At 37.4% G+C, this 19,930-nt stretch overlaps 1 pseudogene; it reads left to right on the top strand.

The window, feature by feature from the left end:
* Positions 1-279: 279 nt before the first annotated feature.
* Positions 280-19,009, top strand: LOC125168113 (heterogeneous nuclear ribonucleoprotein A1-like; annotated as a pseudogene).
* The last annotated feature ends 921 nt before the right edge of the window (positions 19,010-19,930 follow it).

Genomic DNA, 19,930 nt, shown 5'->3' with positions numbered 1-19,930 from the left:
GAATAAGTGAATAATATAGATTTTTCAGACTTTTTAGGAATATGTTGCCGTACAGCCTTTGTTGCACACTTTCAAAGTCTTTCTTTTCTCAAAATGCTCAAATTTGGCTTTCAAAGTTTTAAACACTATCAACACCAATATCTGACCCATTAGAATCTTGGCATCAGACGTTCCATCATCATAGTCTTGAAGTTCACTTTAAAAACTTTCTATGATTCGCTTTCTGCCCACTGATGCTGCAGAGTAAGCATTGTTAAAGTGTCTCCTCCCACTGCTGTCATGACTAAGTCAGAGTCTCCTAAAGAGTCTGAACAGTTGCAGAAGTTCTTCATTGGAGGTTTGAAGTTTCAAACAATGAATGAGAGTCTGGGGGGGGGGGGGGGTGCCATTTTGAGCAATGGGGAAGTCTTATGGATGATGTGGTAAAATGAGAGATCCAAACAGCAAGCGGCTCAGAGACTTTGGGTTTGTGATGCGTGTCACTGTGGAGGAGATGGATGCAGCCATGAATGCAAGGCCACAGAAGGTGGGTGGAAGAGTTGTAGAACCAAAGAGGGCTGTCTCGAGAGAAGATTCTCAAAGACCTGGTGCCCACTTAACTGTGAAAAAGACTTTTGTTGGTGGCATTAGAGAAGACACTGAAGAACATCTAAGAGATGATTTTGAACAATATGAGAAAATTGAAGTAATTGAAATCATGACTGACTGAGGCAGTGTCAAAAAGAGAGGCTTTGCTTTTGTAACATTTGATGACCGTGACTCCATAGACAAGGCTGTCATTCAAAAATACCATACTGTGAATGGCTGCAACAGTGAAGTAAGGAGAGCTCTATCTAAGCAAGATATAGCCAGTGCTTCATCCAGCTGAAGAGGTCAAAGTGGTTCTAGAAACTTTGACGATGGGTCATGGAGGTGTTTTTGATGTGAATGACAGCTTTGGTCATGGAGGAAACTTCAGTTTCGGTGGACAAGGTGGCTTTGGTGGCAGTAGGGATGACCATAATGGATTTGGTAATGATGGAAGCAACTTTGGAGGTGGCAGAAGCCATAATAATTTTGGTAATCACAACAATCAAACTTCAAATTTTGGATCCATTGAAAGGAGGAAATTTTGGAGGGAGAAGCTCTGGTCCCTCTGGTGGTGGAGGCCAATATTTTGCCAAACCACGAAACCAAGGTGGCTATGGCAGTTCCAGCAGCAGCAGTAGCTATGGCAGTAGCAGGTTTTGTTTTTTTTCACTTAGTAAAATGTGTTTTTTTCAATATATGAAATTTATTGTCAAATTGGTTTCCATACAACACCCAGTGCTCATCCCAAAAGGTGCCCTCCTCAATACCCATCACCCACCCTCCCCTCCCTCCCACCCCCCATCATCTACATTTGCCTTTTTAACAGGAGGCTCATATAAGAAATTAAGTTATTGTATGAAGAACAGAATATCAAAGACCATTCAGGCTGCAAATGATGCCACTTTGGATTTGGGTTTGAATTGTGCTAGCTGTAGGACTTTAAACAAGTTACTTAGCCTTTCCAGGCCTCAGTTCCTCATCTAAAACAAAAACTCCAGCGCACCTGGGTGGCTCAATTAAGCATTGGACCTCAGCTCAAGTCACAGTCTCATGGTTCATGAGTTTGACCCCCATATTAGGCTTGCTGCTGTCAGTGCAAGGAGTGGGTCTCCTCTCTCTCTCTCTCTCTGCCCTTCCCCCACTCTCTCTCAAAAATAAACTTTAAAAAAAAAATACCAACTCCTTTTGTAAATTCCGAAGAGTAAGTGAGATAATCAAAGGAGAAGGAGTGCAAGAGGTGCCCCAAGATGCTATATTTTTTATTTCATTTTTCATTTTATATTTTTAATATGAGATTTATTGTCAAACTGGTTTCCATACAACAGCCAGCCAAAAGATATGCTCTTCAATACCCATCACTCACCATCCCCTTCTTCCCATCCCCATCAACCCTCAGTTTGTTCTGTTTTTAAGAGTCTCTTATGCTTTGGCTCTCTCCCACTCTAACCTCTTTTTTTTCCCTTCCCCTCCCCCATGGGTTTCTGTTAAGTTTCTCAGGATCCACATAAGAGTGAAAACATATGGTATCTGTCTTTCTCTGTATGGCTTATTTCACTTAGCATCACACTCTCCAGTTCCAGCCACGTTGCTACAAAGGGCCATATTTCATTCTTTCTCATTGCCACGTAGTACTCCATTGTATATATAAACCACAATTTATTTATGCATTCATCAGTTGATGGACATTTAGGCTCTTTCCATAATTTGGCTATTGTTGAGAGTGCTGCTATAAACATTGGGATACAAGTGCCCCTATGCATCAGTACTCCTGTATCCCTTGGATAAATTCCTAGCAGTGCTACTGCTGGGTCATAGGGTAGGTCTACTTTTAATTTTTTGAGGAACCTCCACACTGTTTTCCAGAGCGGCCGCACCACTTTGCATTCCCACCAACAGTGCAAGAAGGTTCCTGTTTCTCCACATCCTCGCCAGCATCTATAGTCTCCTGATTTGTTCATTTTGGCCAATCTGACTGGCATGAGGTGATATCTGAGTGTGGTTTTGATTTGTATTTCCCTGATGAGGAGTGACGTTGAGCATCTTTTCATGTGCCTGTTGGCCATCTGGATGTCTTCTTTAGAGAAGTGTCTATTCATGTTTTCTGCCCAATTCTTCACTGGATTATTTGTTTTTCGGGTGTGGAGTTTGGTGAGCTCTTTATAGATTTTGGATACTAGCCCTTTGTCCGATATGTCATTTGCAAATATCTTTTCCCATTCCGTTGGTTGCCTTTTAGTTTTGTTGATTGTTTCCTTTATTGTGCAGAACGTTTTTATCTTCATGAGGTCCCAATAGTTCATTTTTGCTTTTAATTCCCTTGCCTTTGGGGATGTGTCAAGTAAGAAATTGCTATGGCTGAGGTCAGAGAGGTCTTCTCCTGTTTTCTCCTCTAGTGTTTTGATGATTTCCTGTCTCATATTCAGGTCCTTTATCCATTTTGAGTTTATTTTTGTGAATGGTGTGAGAAAGTGGTCTAGTTTCAATCTTCTACATGTTGCTGTCCAGTTCTCCCAGCACCATTTGTTAAAGAGACTGTCTTTTTTCCGTTGAATGTTCTTTCCTGCTTTGTCAAAGATGAGTTGGCCATACGTTTGTGGGTCTAGTTCTGGGGTTTCTATTCTATTCCATTGGTCCATGTGTCTGTTTTTGTGCCAATACCATGCTGTCTTGATGATGACAGCTTTGTAGTAGAGGCTAAAGTCTGGGATTGTGATGCCTCCTACTTTGGTGGTCTTCTTTGAAATTACTTTGGCTATTCGGGGTCTTTTGTGGTTCCATACAAATTTTAGGATTGCTTGTTCTAGCTTCGAGAAGAATGCTGGTACAATTTTGATTGGGATTGCATTGAATATGTAGATAGCTTTGGGTAGTATTGACATTTTGACAATATTTATTCTTCCAATCCATGAGCACGGAAGTTTTTTCCATTTCTTTATACAAGATGCTATGTTTCTAATGAGCTCCTTGGTGATGCCAATACTGCCAGATCATACTTAGACCAAAATGAAAGTTAAGGCAAGTTCTCTCCTCTCTCCTTTGCATACCATCATGTTTCCAGTAGATGATGATGACACTCGAATCCAAGTCTCATCGCTAGACTGGAAGATCTTCAATGTGTATCTGAGTGGACCAAAACTTCAGTTTTCTTGTATACCCTTCTTAAATACCATGTTCTGATCAAGAACTACTCAAAATGTTTCTCCCTTACCCCATTAAAAATGTGTCCTGAAGTTTCCACATTAAACCATTAGACTGTATTTCCTCCTAAAGGAACTATTTTCCAAAATAACTTATAGCACAGAAAGTAGCTAGTAATCTTAAAATTGGGTGTTTGGTTTCTAGTTAAAAGGCACAGCTATTTCCCAAATCCTTACCTACTGCTCTAAACCTAAACACAAATAATTAACCTGCCAGCTTTTCCTGGATTTTACCAAAAAATATAAAACAGCATTTTACAATGTGACAATGTACACATGTACACTGTACAACAGGTAGACATTGACATAACCTATTAATAACATTTAATATACAAATAGAGGGGCGCCTGGGTGGCGCAGTCGGTTAAGTGTCCGACTTCAGCCAGGTCACGATCTTGCGGTCCGTGAGTTCGAGCCCTGTGTCAGGCTCTGGGCTGATGGCTCAGAGCCTGGAGCCTGTTTCCGATTCTGTGTTTCCCTCTCTCTCTGCCCCTCCCCCGTTCATGCTCTGTCTCTCTCTGGCCCAAAAATAAATAAACGTTGAAAAAAAAAATTTTTTTTAATAGAAAAAAATAATATACAAATAGAAATGGTTTACTTATTGAGAGACAGGGTATAGCTTAGTAGTTAAGATTATGAACTCTGGAGCAAGGCTGCCTGGATTCAAGTTTTGACTACACAACTTAGTTCGAGTATTTATAGACCACTACCACAAAATGCCAGCCAGTGACTTATAAGCAACATAAATTTATTTCTCACAATTGAGAAAAAAATGATATTCATGGCTGAAAGTCATGATGAGTGGGCCAGCACGGTCAGGTAAGAGCCCTCTTCCAAGCTACCGAATTCTCCTTGTAACCCCACATGCCCTTTTGGGGCAAGGTAGTTCTGTGGGGTCTCCTTTATAAAAGCACTAATCCCAGGAATGAGGACTACACCCTCATTACTTAATCATCTACCAAAGTCCCCACCTACTAATATCATCATCTTAGGTGGTTAGGATTTCAACATACAACCTTTTTTGGGAGGGGGAAAACCAAGAGGGGAGAGGGCACAAATTTTCAGACCATACATAGCAACTACTCATTATATCTATGACAATGACAAAGCTACTGCACTTCTGTGCCTCAGTTTCCCCAACTATAAACTGAAGACAGTAATAGTACCTAACTCAGAGTTATAAGGATTAAAGTCAATGAGTTAATATGTATCGAGTGCACACTATACTACCTAATAGTAAGTGCTGAGTGTGTTAAGTAATGTTTCTAAAATTGTGACAGCATTTTAATACACAGTGAAGTTTAATAGAATATAAACCTACATCAGTTAATATCTTACTCATTGCAAACTCGATAGTGTTCTATCCTAAAACTTTTCTTCTGGCTTTTCTAGTATCCCAACAGCTTACTTTCTTGTATTTTCCCTTAGCTTCCAGACTTCCATATTAAAATTCTTTTGAATTTAAAACCTCAGTTCATACAGCCTCATCAAGGCAAAGATTTCATTAAAAAGAAGACAGAAATTACTCATTATTCCAGGTTCCTAATGATACCAAATATAGTCATGGGCTTTAACTGTGCTCATAACCAAACATTTAAGAGCTTAAAGCAGAAGGAGGCATTTTATAAATGCATAGTAATTCTTCACAAGTTCAGGTGTATCACCAGAAAAGTCTCCAGACTGGAGCTCCACAGAAAGAAATATCAAGTTATTCAAGCTTGATTATTTGTTTTTGTCCTCCACAAACTCATGAAAGATCATTGCCCTTCAACATGTCACTGTATAGTCACCTTCCTTTTTAGGCTGAAACCTTTGGGAGTTCTAGAGACCCTAGTAAAGACAGAACCATTTTGCTTTGCCTACATTTAGGCAACTGTACTAATGTGTATCCTGTACATTCCTATGAAATTATAGAAGACTCTAAACATCTATAAAAGCTGTACATCTTGGCTACATTGGAGAAAGAAGACCTCCCATTAAAAAGGTTCATAATCCTCTTCATGTTTTAATCCTCCATTCTCATCAATGACAAAACTCATACTATGGCAAATAGGAGGGATATCACCATGAGAAAGAATACTAAGAAACCATACCCTTCTTCCATGACATTCAGGCCTTGGAAGACCTGCTTGCCTTCTTGCTTCCAGTATCTTGTAGCATCTAGCACTCATGCATGAACAAAGAACAGTGTCCAGGTGGAAGAAAGCTTTACTTGACATCTTGAAACCAACAATATTATTTCTCTGAGACAACATGTCAGAATATGGGAAAGATAGAGACTACATATTTTAAGAAAGAAGAAAACAGTTTCCCTTATAAACCCATATGAAAATGAAGGAATGAGAATTACAGTAGTCTAATCTGTAAGACCAAAAAAATTCTACTCCAGCCATATTTGACTTCAGACAACTTGATGTTTAAGAAATTGACTCTGTGTCAACAACACTCAATTTTTTTTTTAATGAGCTAACTTAAGCCCCACTAACCATGTACCCAGTTTTTGTTTAATTGTTAGAATTTCTTACTTTTTCTTATGTGCTTTCAGTTTCCTTTATGTTGAAACCCACAAAATTACTCTAAGAAATTAAAGAATCTTTGTTTTGTGTGTTTTGTTCAGGGATAAATAAATCCCAAGTGCCTAGAGCATTGCCTGGCTCTACCAGTGAATGAATCCTATTTCCGTGAGTGAAAGTACACTGATGTGCTTATAAATATTCAAGAGTTTGGAGGTAAAGCACATGGCATATTACAAACACAAGGATGAGACAGTATTCTCTCAACTTTCGGAAAAATTATCCTACAAGTGGCTCCAGGGCACACAGGTGAGGTGATAAATAAAATTATTTGTTTATTTATTTTATTTAATTACTGATAACAGGTATTATAGTCTATGGTTCACCTCACCTTCCCTCCTGAAATGCTGGTTAATATGTTGTAGCATATGAGTTCTGGAATCACAGGTGGTTTGAATTCTGGCTTTACTACTCACTATGTGATCTTAAGCAAAACAATTACCTTTAAGAGCCCATTTTCTTATTTGTGGTATAGAGATAATTGTAGTTCCTGTCTTCTAGGACTATCAACAAGAATTCTACTAAATATATACAGACAGAGCTCCTAGTGCCTACACATAAAAAACACTAAACATACATTTGCTGTAATTAATAATAGCTCCCCAGAAGCTACATTAGATGGACCCAAGTATTTAACTGGGGTCTCTCTATACTTGGACACAAAAATGGGGAAAACGAAAAGATACCATCTTTTGAGGTATTATCGAATTATAATTACCTTTAAAATAAAGCTACTTCTTCAACATGCACAACCAAACATAACCAAATAGAGCACATAAACACCACTATTCCCTGGTGCACAAGCATAAAGATTTTATAGGTGAAATTTTCCCACACATAAAACAACAGTTTAGACACAGCACAGTCAACCTAACATTCATTACACAATACTGGCAACTTTGACTGGTCTCATAAAATCTGTGCCTGTGTGGATTATCAATTGTATTATCTTCAAGGTTTTATACTTGGCATGTCTCACAATCTTATTTCTAGGAGATTCTCTGCCATACCTTGGATCTTTTCATAGCTGTTAACCAGTAATTTGTCTTTAACTTAAATTCAAACAATCAACTGCCACCATTTCTGTCATTTCAGTATTTTAGCCTATGTTCTTTATTCAGGCCTATAATGATATCAAATACAGAAACTGTGATATAACTACCTTTAAACAGGACTTATTCTTGGGATAGTGTCTGTTAATTTACTAGACTAAATAGAGCCTGAACCCTACTTCTGCATGGCTAACCCTCCTCAGCCTATTTCTAACTTCCCTCAAAAACCTCTCACTGGATACATTTAGACTCTCTGTGTACCCCATCTCCCCCTGGCCCCAGAAGGACTACTGCTCCTACTGCTTCTTATGAGGAACTTTTTTTTTCTTTTTTAAATTTATTTATTTTGAGAGAGACAGAGCGAATGAGTGCGCATGAGCAGGGCAGGGGCAGAGAGAGAATCCTAAGCACACCTTGCACTCTCAGCATGGAGCCCAATGCAGGCTCAAACTCAGGCATGAGATCATAACTTGGTTCAATTCTCAACTGAAATCAGGAGTTGGCAGCTTAACCAATTGAGCCACTTAGGCACCCTGAGGCATTTTCATTTACCACGAACTAAACAGAGACTTTGTGTTCATTGCCTCATTTATGGTGGAAAGAGAATATATGTTATTTGGCTAAGGGTAACATTATCAATAAATACTGAAGCTGGAATTTTAGACTAATAGATTCCAAAGACCATATTTTATTAGATTAAGACAATATTCTAAAACTTTTACCCAAGTATCTAATCCTGTATAATTAAAAACTGTAAGTCAATATTTTACTCACTTATAGAATTTACATGGTTTTTGGAACCAGTATGATTAAATGATGTACATTCTTTATTTGCAGGAGAAAGGCAGTGTTCAATTCTGCAATTTCCTGCTATTGGTTTTTCCCCCAGCATTTCAACAAAATGCTATTTATTCAACTTGAATATGTAAAATTGATATTCTTTACACAGCAACCTTGAGTATCATTATTTGTTTTGGAACGTTATGTAACAGAATTGTAAGATGCCATTCAATGTAACACATATGAATGGAAACAAATTTAGAATAAAATAAAATAAAACTCAGCTTAAACACTGGAATTCATCAATAGTACTACTGATTAAAGAACTAATTTTCACTGTATTTTTTCACGGTTTTCATTCTTTCCCTTAATACAGTTGACCTTTCAACACAGATTTGAATTGTATGTGTCCATTTATACACTTTTTATAAATATAGAAAAGTACTGTGAATGTATTTTCTCAACACTTTTTCTCTAACTTATTTTAAGAATACAGCAAATAATGCATAAAAGTCCACAAAATACATATTAATAAACTGTTATCAGTAAGGCTTCCAATCAATACTCAGTTATTCAATTTGGGAGGTGAGGGGTCAAAAATTATACATGGATTTTCAACTGTGCAGGAGGTCAGTGCCACAGTCACCCCCCTCCCCCCCGCCATCATTCAAGGGTCAATTGTATTTCTTATATTCTACAGTAGCAATTCTAAATATCTGGGATGATGATGAAATCTAAATATCAGAGGAAGGCTATAGACATTCCCTTTAAAAATACACAAAACAAACACATACATATGAATACATACCACCATGTTTCATATAATTTTAGGGAATGTTTATGAGAATCCTTTTCCCAAGTTTTCAATGAGTTTGTATTGATAGGAAGTAGTAGTATCTAGATTTATGTTATCCATGCAGAAAAATCACACCTGGCTGTAGAGTTTAACAAGATAAATTACTAGCTACTTGAGAAATAACTAGCTTGCAGGCATGAAAAAAAAAAAAAACCTTATCAACAAGATTACTTCAGCAAATCCCAGGGTCATATATGTGAAATCCCCATGTTACCCCCTTGGAAAGTAGAGCTTCATTATCTATGTCTGAAGAGCTTGTCTTCCAGCTATGACTCCAGAAGTGGATATATAAAAGATGATTTCGAACAGTTGTAAGAGAGATACACACTCAACCCTAAGCTGATACTCATTTCGTTTCATGGAGAAAACAATACTCAGAGGTTTAAACCCAAGGTCATAGCTATATTCCAGAGAATTCAAATGTTGCCCCACTTTCCATACTCTGTGGTTCATAGCTTCAACAGTTGCTTATACCAAAGCTATTACAATTACAGAAAAGTATTTAAAAAGGACCATCAGAACAGGTGTGTTTAATCCTTTCGCCTCTCATGCTTAAATTCACATTCTTTCAATTCTCTAAGTCATTTTCTATTAGCTTAATTTACCGAAAGGTGATTTGGGACAAAGAGATGATTAAACTAATCCAGGTTGAAAGAAGGTGATTTAATTATGAGTCATAGAGCCTCGTTCCCACAGGAAAAAAAAATCGGAAAGTAGGTGAACATTTAGATAATTCAAAAATAATTATATACTTCTAGTATATAATGTAAAGTTGATAATCTAATGACCAGTGAGCAAATTAGATTACGCATATGCTAACATTTCTTTTCCTAACCTAAAGTTCTATTTAACTATTTCCATTGATTAATAATATTTCACCAGTAGGATATTTAGAAACCTAGCCATTATCTTCAGAGAAAGCAGGAAAGGGGAAGAAAGAAGTTAAATGGAAACAAATACAACAGCAATTTCTCATGTGGACAGAGTATTTTTTTTTTAATGTTTATTTTTGAGACAGAGAGAAGCAGAGCATGAATGGGGGAGGGTCAGAGAGAGAGGGAGACACAGAATCCGAAGCAGGCTCCAGGCTCTGCGTTGTCAGCACAGAGCTCGACGTGGGGCTCGAACTCACGGACTGTGAGATCATGACCTGAGCTGAAGTCGGACGCTTAACCAACTGAGCCACCTAGGCGCCCCTGGACAGAGTATTCTAATGTACTAACTGGAGACCTAAGAATGGTAACCATCAGCTAAATAAACAATTAAGCTTAAAACCTAACTCTCAGCACAGGTAAAATTATCCCCAAATTTTGTTGGATTTTGGTCTAGGGGGGTTTCTAATTACTATTTATCAGCTCCATAAATAACACTATTTATTACGACCTTTACTTATGTATATAGATACATTAAAAATGTATAGTCCTATATTTTCACCAAAATTTGCAAAATATCTTCTTGTTTGTAAAACTGTGTTGACCTGAGGCAGCCTGTGTCACACCATTAGTGATGACTGAATGTCAGTTGTTCACCTCAGACTGGTTTCCAGATCTTTATCACAGTTTAAAACTTCAGTTTCTTCAAACTACCTCAGCTGATCCTCATTCAGTATAATTCTAGGTCTTCTACTTCCTCCACTTCATCCTGCTCCCTCTCATCTTCTCACCTCTTTCTTACATCTTTCACTGGCTACCTAAGCTAATTCTTGACAGAAATGTGGTAGTTCTATTAATTAGCATTCTCAAAAACATTGTGGTATGGGTGCTCCCCTTGTATTTAAAACACTGCTAGATGTCTTTGTGAGAAATAAAGACCTCTCATCCATGTTCCATGAAAATTGTATAGATATGAGGGAGAGTTCATAAAATTCTGCAAGTTTGGAAGCACTTAAACTGGGACAACTGCACATGGTGATTTTGACCTAAGAAATGTATAGAACAGATTCTACTGGCCTCAGATGAAATGGAGGTTGGGGCCAGATGTGTACAACTGAATCTATTGCCAGTTAAATCAGTTCACCTGGAGAGAGTAGTGAGCCTTAGACCTCTGGAACTGGTATGTAGGTTACTCCTGACTCTGGGCACCAAATATACATTTGTACTATCTCATGAGGGACTAAGTAATTATTCAGCAGTGCCCAAGCCTCACCCACTTATAGGCAGCCACATCAAGAGTATTGCAGGAATGTTATCTTTACTTTCTTTATTCCATGCCAGAATCTATTTTGTTCAAGGTGAACGTTTGAAAGGAAGTTGTACAAGTTCATAGAGAAGGACACTGCATCTTTCTATTCCACTCTTTCACTGCCACCCTTATCCACTCTTCAGTCATGCTGTAAAATATGCCAAAACCATGAGGCCAGTTCAATAGACAAGTGGATCCAGACCTATGTTTTTCTGAATGCCTATAATGCCACCACAAGACTACAAGACTCATTTCACCTTTACTGCTGCTTGATGAGCTGAAACTCAGGCATGCCAGAACCTTCTGAAAACATGGAAAGCCACAAAGCAGTGTCACCTGGATGAAGGAAAAATCAAAGCCTCCCCAGGTAAGAGAAGCTGGAACTTCAGAGTAGAGCTTAGCACTCTAGAGGAATTTCCCTTCCAGAAAAGACTTATTATAAAACTACTGTAATTACCAAAAGTGAAAAAAAACGAATTTCTAACTTTGCTTTTTACCGGACATGGTAAGAATTTCTAAAAATATACAGAATAAGAAGTAGGAAGCAAAATCAGAAATCTTACAGTAGACATTTGCTACCCTAGGGCACTGAACTGAGTCTTCAACGGTCTGTGAGGGTAAGAGCATCAGACCTCAAATGGCCTGGAACTTGAGCTCTTGAGCTGTGACCTCAAGAGGATTACTAAGAGTCATCACTCTTCTGGAAAAGATGGAGGTGTAAGGCACAACCAACATAGGAATGGGTACTAATCCTGACAGTGAAGAGCCTTAAGTGTGCAAAGTGCTCATAAAAGCTGAGTGGCATGAGGTAACACATCCAGCCAGAAAAAGAGGGCACAAATAGAATGGAATACAGTAGTCTTCCCAAAGTGAAGGCCACAGGCTGATTGGTATGCTCTAATGCATCTGAAATTGCATGAATATAGAAATTTCTATGGTTTCATGTTTCCTATTCTGTGTGATTTCATCTACAGTTTTGACTACATACCATATGCTGAAGCCTCCCAAACCTACATGTCAAGCCTGTTTTATGTCTCATTTTCTAACTTGTTTAGCCAGCTGTTCAATATATTCATCATTTCTCTGTCATATCAAACAGTATTTCTGTACCTGATCTCATCACTTTCACCCTGCCCATATCTAAATGCTCCTTAATATTAGTTTGGGTTCTCCAAGAAGCAGATGCTACATAGGGATTAGAGATGCAAGAGCTTTACTGGAAACCCCTGTTAAGAAAAGATGGGCCCAGAGTAGACAGAAGACCCTTCAGACCACAGTGTAGGTCTGAAAATGTGAAAGGAAAGGATGGAGAAAAAATCAAACAGAAAAAGCCACACACTGCAGTGCAGTTCTGAGAGTCTTAACCAGGCAAAAGGCAATTCCTTGAGCAAAAATTACTGGTAGAAAAGTCCCACACAGGCAGGAAGGGCCCGGCTCCAACACAAACATAGTCACCAGGCATTGGCTAGTAGGGGCTTAGTTATCCTTTGCACAGCCAATCCAAAAGGTGCTACATAGTTGGAGCCGTCAGTCACTATGTACCTTGTAACAGGTACTCTTAAAGGGACATGGAATGATGCATCTCCCTTGTCTTCACATTTATTTTCTTTTACCTTGTGGTCCTACCATCCTTCCAATTTACCCTAATTAGGAACCAGTAACCATTTAATTCCTCTCCTACCTCCCAAATTCATAAATTTGCTTTTTAAGCATTTCTCAAATCCATCTTCTCTTCTCCATCCCCAACTCCAATTAATCCTGTTCAAATTTTCATTCTCTACTGCAACAAATTCTAACTCCTTTATTCATTTTATTCCCCCCGAATCCACCCAACACATAGGTTTGCCAGAGAAATATTCACACACATTCTTACCAGGGTATATAAGATCCCCACAGCCTAGGACTTCTGCCTTGTCTCCAGCATGGTCTCCAGTCTTCATGATCCAGAGACATTAAATGTTGTTTTGCACCTCCATGTCTTATGCTCTAATTTTTCCTTCTGCCTAGTATTCCTCTCATTTCTCCATTCCTGGCTCATTTCTAAATGTTCATTCTTTAAGATTCAGCTCAAGCATGATTTAATCTAGTAAACTTTCCCTGACCACACTGGGTCATATGTATACTCTAAGTTCACATAAAACCCATGCAATTTCTACTTTACATTTTAAATATTTGTATCTCGAGCCTCCAAAACACCAAGTTTCTTCAGGGCACTTACTCACTTTGGAGCAAAAGCTTCAAGGTTTATTATTCATCCATATATTCTCTACACCTAGAAAAGTATCAGTATAGGGGGCACCTAGGTGGCTCAGTATGTTCAGTGTCCAACTTTGGCTCAGGTCATGATCTTGCAATCTGAGTTTGAGCCCCGCATGGGATTCTGTGCAGAAAGCTCAGAGCCTGGAGCCTGCTTCAGATTTTGTGTCTCCTTCTCTCTCTGCCCCTTCCCCACTTGCACTCTGTCTCTTTCTCTCTCTCTCAAAAATAAAAACTTTCTAAAAATTTTTTAAATAAAATTTTAAAAAATTATATAGGTGCTTAATATATATGGTTAAACAATTTATGGAAAGAGAAAAGGAGTGAAAGGAAATCCCTAAAGAACTATTAAACTGCTCAACATTTCCAAATTTCTTTGTCATAGCAAACCAAATTTGTCAAGTGCTATAATTATTATCTTTTATTTCAACAGTCCTGTAAAGTTTCCACTAGGTATTATATTTCTACTATAAAATTGAAGATCAGTGAGGTCAAATAAGGTTTTGAGATTTAACCCATCATTTGACTCCAAAGGCTTTTTGTCATCTGTTCCCCTTCATAGTCCAATTTAATTCCAATGACTAAATTCGATGGTAGAGTCAACTCCATGGTATAGTCACCTCCAATTACACTCAAAGACATTAAGTGCCATACTGGAAAAGTAGGGACTTTAGAATAGACTTGGATTTTCCACTTACTATCAGTGAGCATTGAGAAAATTATACCAACTTCATAATGTTCATTTATTTTTTCTGGAGAGAAAAAAAAAAAAGAGTATACCAGTACCTATTTTGCAGGGATTCTTTTAAGGACCATAGAGAACAGATATATACCACCTAGCATGATGCCTTGTGAGAATTAAACATTTAATATATAGTTGGCAATGGTGGAATGGATAATTTCATCCAGACACAGCAGAGCTACTAATAATCAGAGAAATGGCCCACCACATTATATTCCTGCTCTGTCCCACCCTCAGAGATGGTAACAAAAGACTATAAACAATGAGTCAACAGTCCAGAGGGCAAATTTTAAAAGACAGACTTTTGTAACCATCAATAGGTTCATTAAATCTTTGAAGATAAATATAGCTAAAAACAATTGTCTGAAGATATATTCTTCTGTACTATAATAGGTATAGTAGACAATTATAAACCTTTTTTTTTTCTGTGCCCCTTGCTCATGGGGAAAATATCTTTTGAAAAAGGTATCTTCTTAGAAATTTGATATTTGGAGTTATCAAAGATACTGCAAAATGGAAGAATCCCCTCGAGTGCATTCTATTCACATAATAAACTAAACTAATCATTATTTCAGCCAGGTTATCTGCATATTTCCTGAGAGTATAAGGCTTAAAAAAGGTCTTGTTTCTTGGTGCTTTTCCTTCTTGCAGCAGCCAGTTGCACTGTGAAAACGTCATCTTTTAGCAATTCATGAAGATGACTAATGAACTCAGGATTCTCACTGTACCCCAATTGTTTATTACCCTATTCATATGTTCTGTTGGATAAGGAATTTGAAGCCAACTTATTTTAATTTTAACATTTTAATCCAAATCTTGACATCTTCAAAATATTAGATCTTTTAAAGCAATTTAAAAATCAATTTGAGAGCAAGTCTACATGGAAAGAGCAAGTCTGGACATGTCCAATTATTCAGTGATTGTTCAAAAATGGAAAGGCAGGCTGATGATACAGACAATTTGTGCAGGTGTGGGAGTATTTTTAATGTTCTACTCTGTGGCAGAAATAAAGTGCAGATTTGGATCCTTCTATGAATATTTCTATCTTAACCTTTTCTGTCCTTTTGTTAAGTAGAAATAAATTATTTACATCTTTGTTAAAGCTTATGAAGAAAGATGAGTCGTGTGATACCCCAAGGATGGCTCATCTACTGTGGTTTTCCTGTTTATAAGATTTGTAAGATGGTTAATTCTGAACTCTTACTGGAAGCATTAAAATAAAATTGCCCTAAAAATTTCTGCACGCATGCACGCTTCCACACACACGCTTATTCGTTTAAATAATTCATTCCATGTAAAAAAAAAAAAAGTTAAATATTTGCTAAAGTGCTTGAGATGTGGTGATGGAATGTTTTCTGCGGCTCATTATGGACCAATTTGTGCTCTATAGAAAGGTTGTCATCAGTAAAGGATGGCTAAAATGACATGAGGAAAGTGGTAACAATTAAGAGTAGAGCAGTTTTATTTCTGTATTTTGGTGGTTATCAATTGTTTTAGAGCTTGACTTGCCACCTTGCAATTAAGTATAACTATCATTTCTAAAGCAGAACATTTTGTTCAAAAGAAAAGCTTGTCTTATAGTTGAAGTTGGTAGATCTTTCCAACTGAGTGCTAAAAGGATTCCAGAAGTGACTACCCAGTGGGCATCCAAAGCTTGAGAACTAGCCATCTGCCCATTGATTAAATCACTTTTCTGCCATAGGTTGATTTATGGGCACTAATTTCCAATCATTCTACAGACCTATATCTGAATCAGGTGATTGTACTCTAATTGTCCCTGTTTGAAAAAGCTCTATTTCTGATCATCTCAATCTCATCAGTTTCAGATTAAAAGTGTTCTTCAGACTTCAGAGCCACACTGCCCATAAATGTCACACAAGCCTAACAAAGATCTGATTTGCTGGAATATGTTTATACCTTCATTAATATAAAAGATATAAAATTATGAAGATAATTTTTTTCTGATAGATTTCAGTGAAAATTGTGACTGTAGTATATTTCCCAAGAAAACAATCCTAGATCAATAGAGTTATCAAATATAAGCAGGGAATCTAGACATTTACTATTGAATGAAATCTGTATTTATGTGGCCTAATTATGGCAAAGTCATTTATAGTAAAAAACTCACCTCAACTTTACTGAACACCAGGATTACTGATGTATTTTTCTGATGAAAACATCAAATTTAAAAGTCTACAGTGAGGGTAATGGCACTCTTATAGAGTTAAAGTCAAAAATACAATTTATCGAAGAACAAAAGTCCAAGGTGCCTTTTAACATAAGCAAGACCTTAAAACCATTCACTGAGACACAATTAATTCTAAAAACCAGCTTTATTATATCTAGGTAGTAGCATAGTATTTTAGTACTTCTAAAAAGATTTTATCCAATAAAGCATTGAGATTTTTAATTAAACCAAGTTTAAAGTAGCATTTGGGCCTAAAACAATAAGCATATCTTGGTGGTTTTTTAAAAAATCTGTTGCTTTTTTATATGTTGTGGATGGTCAACATTTGCAACTGTATGATTTTCTGGTACTCCATAAAAAAGACTGATTTCAGTTTACTACACTTTATGTTCCTTTTAAGACTGATAGTCATGGAGTCATTGTAATAAATTCAGATGATCATAAATTTCTTCCAGGAATTCTATTTTTTATACATTATGGCTTCCTTGGAAGCGATTTTATAATATGGGACTAATCAATATTCCATTGTATAAGGAACTATAGAACCCCAACTCCCAGGATGTAATTATTCAGTTCATAATACAAATTTACCAATAAATATACTTGAAATGATGCTTGGGAACAAAGGACTTTTAGTAACATGAAAAAGACTTAAATTATGCTGAGGCACAGAGAAATATAATGTGGCCTATGTACACACTTCTCTGTCTGAATGCATTTGAGACTACTTTTGAAGTGTTATCTGTAACAAAGATCCCTTTCAACCTAAGAGAAACATTTAGAATGCTGAGAAATGCAAAAATCAGGCAACAGCAACATTGTCACACCATGTACCATGCAAACAGTATGTGGGGACAGAGGTGTTGTGCACAGCACACTTTGTTAGTTTGGTGAATATCAACTCAGAAATTTGAGTAAGCATTATTATTCAAATAATTGCCACAGACAAAAATGCCCTTCAGTCTATTATGCCCCCTCTTTCCCTTGGCTTTGGGGATGGCTAACTTTGATTTGCCTTTTATCTAATTCAATCTCACCTGAAATGTACAAAAAAAAATCCAACTATATAAAGCACTATGTTAGTCTCCTAGAAAAATTCAATGAAATATCAAAAGTAGTCCCCAATTTTACAATACAAAGATTTGACTTCCAGCTCCAACACTGAGGAAAGGTTTCACAGGTGAAGAATTAGTAATACATTTACTTTTTAAGAGTATAAGCCTCTAGACAAGATCTCAAATGGCTGCACATTGGAATCATCTGGAGAACTCAAAAAATACTGCAGTCTAGGCCCTATGCCCAGAAATCTTAACTGATTAACCTAGGAGATTGAAGACTTACGTTTCCCAAGGTTATTTTACTATTTAGACAATGTTAAAAACAATTACTCTAGGTCCTTCATTTATTTCAGTGGTTCTCAACCAGGGGTGATTTTGTTCCCTACTCCCTGGGGGACATCTGGCAATGTCTGAAGATATTTTTGATTGTTACTCTGGGAGAGTGCTACTTGCAACCATTGAGTAGAGGCCAGAAATGTTGGTGAACATCCTATAATGCACAAGACAGCTCCCACAAAGAATTATCAGATCAAAAATGTCCATAGTGCCAAGGCTAAGAAACCCAATTCATTCATTCAAGAAATATAAGCCAAAGAACCTGACTCTGTGCCAGATGGTGCTAGGTTCTGGGAACTCAGAACTCAGTCAAATTCTGACTTCATCATATGAACTAGCAGTATCTTTGGATGAGTTACAGAACCCTGCTATCCTCAGTTTTCTTATCTATAAAATAAAAAATATCATTTATCTCAAAATAGAAATTGAATTAGTTACAAGTAAAAACATTAGATAGATGGCCAGTACATAGTGGGTCCTTAAAACTTTATCATTGTGGTTTTTTTGTGGAAGTATAGACGTCAGTCAAATACAGAAGGTAATTCCAGGCAAAGGGAATATTGGGTGCAACAATCAAAGGAAGCAATGACATACCATTTTTAAAGAACTACCCAAAGTTCACTATTGCTGGGCATAATGAGTAAGTTGGGGTTTAGCAAATATCAAAGATGGAGAGATAGGTAAGAGTAGTGGACTAGAGGCAAAAACTCTCCAGTTTTTGCCCCTCCCCATTGTATCCACATATTTTGCTAGGTGTATTTGTAATCCCTTACACTGAAAGTCTATTCCTTGTAACTGGGCTAACACTGTGACTTACTTTGGCTAGTGTAAGCCAACAGAAGTAGCAGTTTGCCAGGACTAAGCCTAAGTATCAGAAAGCTTGTCAGTTTCTACTTCCTCTTCTGGAATTTTGCTCAACAGCCAGAAAACAAGCTTTGACTGACCTTTTGGATAAGGAGACTAGTGACCTGATCACTTTGTCACACCAGCCAAGAGCCAGCCACTGGGCACCTGCCAACTAACCACAGATGCACAAGATCTAGGTGAGGTGAGCTAGGCCTGAGCAAGATCAACAAACACCCCCCTGCTGACCTAGTAGAAAATAAATATTTGTTGTTTTAAGTCACTGAATTTTGGCTTGTTCTTGCAGCATTCTTGCAGCAATAGATAACTGCAGTATCCAGACACAGAAATACCCAGATTATGGGATATCATTATAAACCATGACTAGGAGTTTGAACTTTTATTTTGAACCTAATGAAGAATCACTGAATAACTGTTAGCAAGAGACATTTAGGAAGAGTTTTAAGAAAAACTATTCTGGCAGCAAGTGACAGAGGGATCAGAGTGGGGCATGCCTAGAGTGGCAACTGGAGATGAAAAGAATTTGACGTCAGAGTTCCCACTGCTGAATCACTGCTAAATAAGAGAATTAAGAGCTATGAAAAATATTTAAAAAAATTTTTTTAACACTTATTTATTTTTGAGAGACAGAGAGACAGAGAGAGACAGAGCATAAGCAGGGGAGGAGGAGAGAGAGACACACACAGAATCCGAAGCAAGCTCTGGGCTCTGAGCTGTTTGTTAGCACAGAGCCCGATGTGGGGCTCAAACTCACGAACTGCGAGACCATGACCTGAGCTGAAGTTGGAAGCTCAACCAACTGAGCCACCCAGGCATCCCAAGCTATGAAAAATATTTAATGGAAAATGTAGATTTTAAAAACTATGATTTATTAAATATTATATTAGTATCCTCCCCCCAAAAATTCTGGAAAGCTATTAAGTTCTCTAAGACTATTTGATGTCCAATTAGCCTTGCTTTTATTTTTTATATGTTAAAAGAGTTGATAACATAGACATAGTAGACCCTAATTCAAGCAGAAGTCAGAGGGCTATTTTGGAGATGGTATGGAGACACTTAAGTGAATGGGGATGACAACTTCTAAGTTCCATTTCAAATCTCCTTTCCTAGGGTTCTATTGGGAAGGAGAAGTAAAGTATTTGGAACTGCAGGGCACTTTTTGTTTACAGTAGCCTGCCATCACTGCTGCCAGCAAATTTAGAAGACAACCTTTGGTCTCTGGACAAGCAGGACATGAATGACTGAAACCAATGTAAAGCCCTATGTATACCTATATA

Source organism: Prionailurus viverrinus, chromosome B3, assembly GCF_022837055.1.
Source record: "Prionailurus viverrinus isolate Anna chromosome B3, UM_Priviv_1.0, whole genome shotgun sequence".
In the NCBI taxonomy this organism is placed as follows: Eukaryota; Metazoa; Chordata; class Mammalia; order Carnivora; family Felidae; genus Prionailurus; species Prionailurus viverrinus.
Note: the sequence above shows the minus strand (reverse complement) of the source record. Positions and strands in the feature narration are given on the sequence as shown.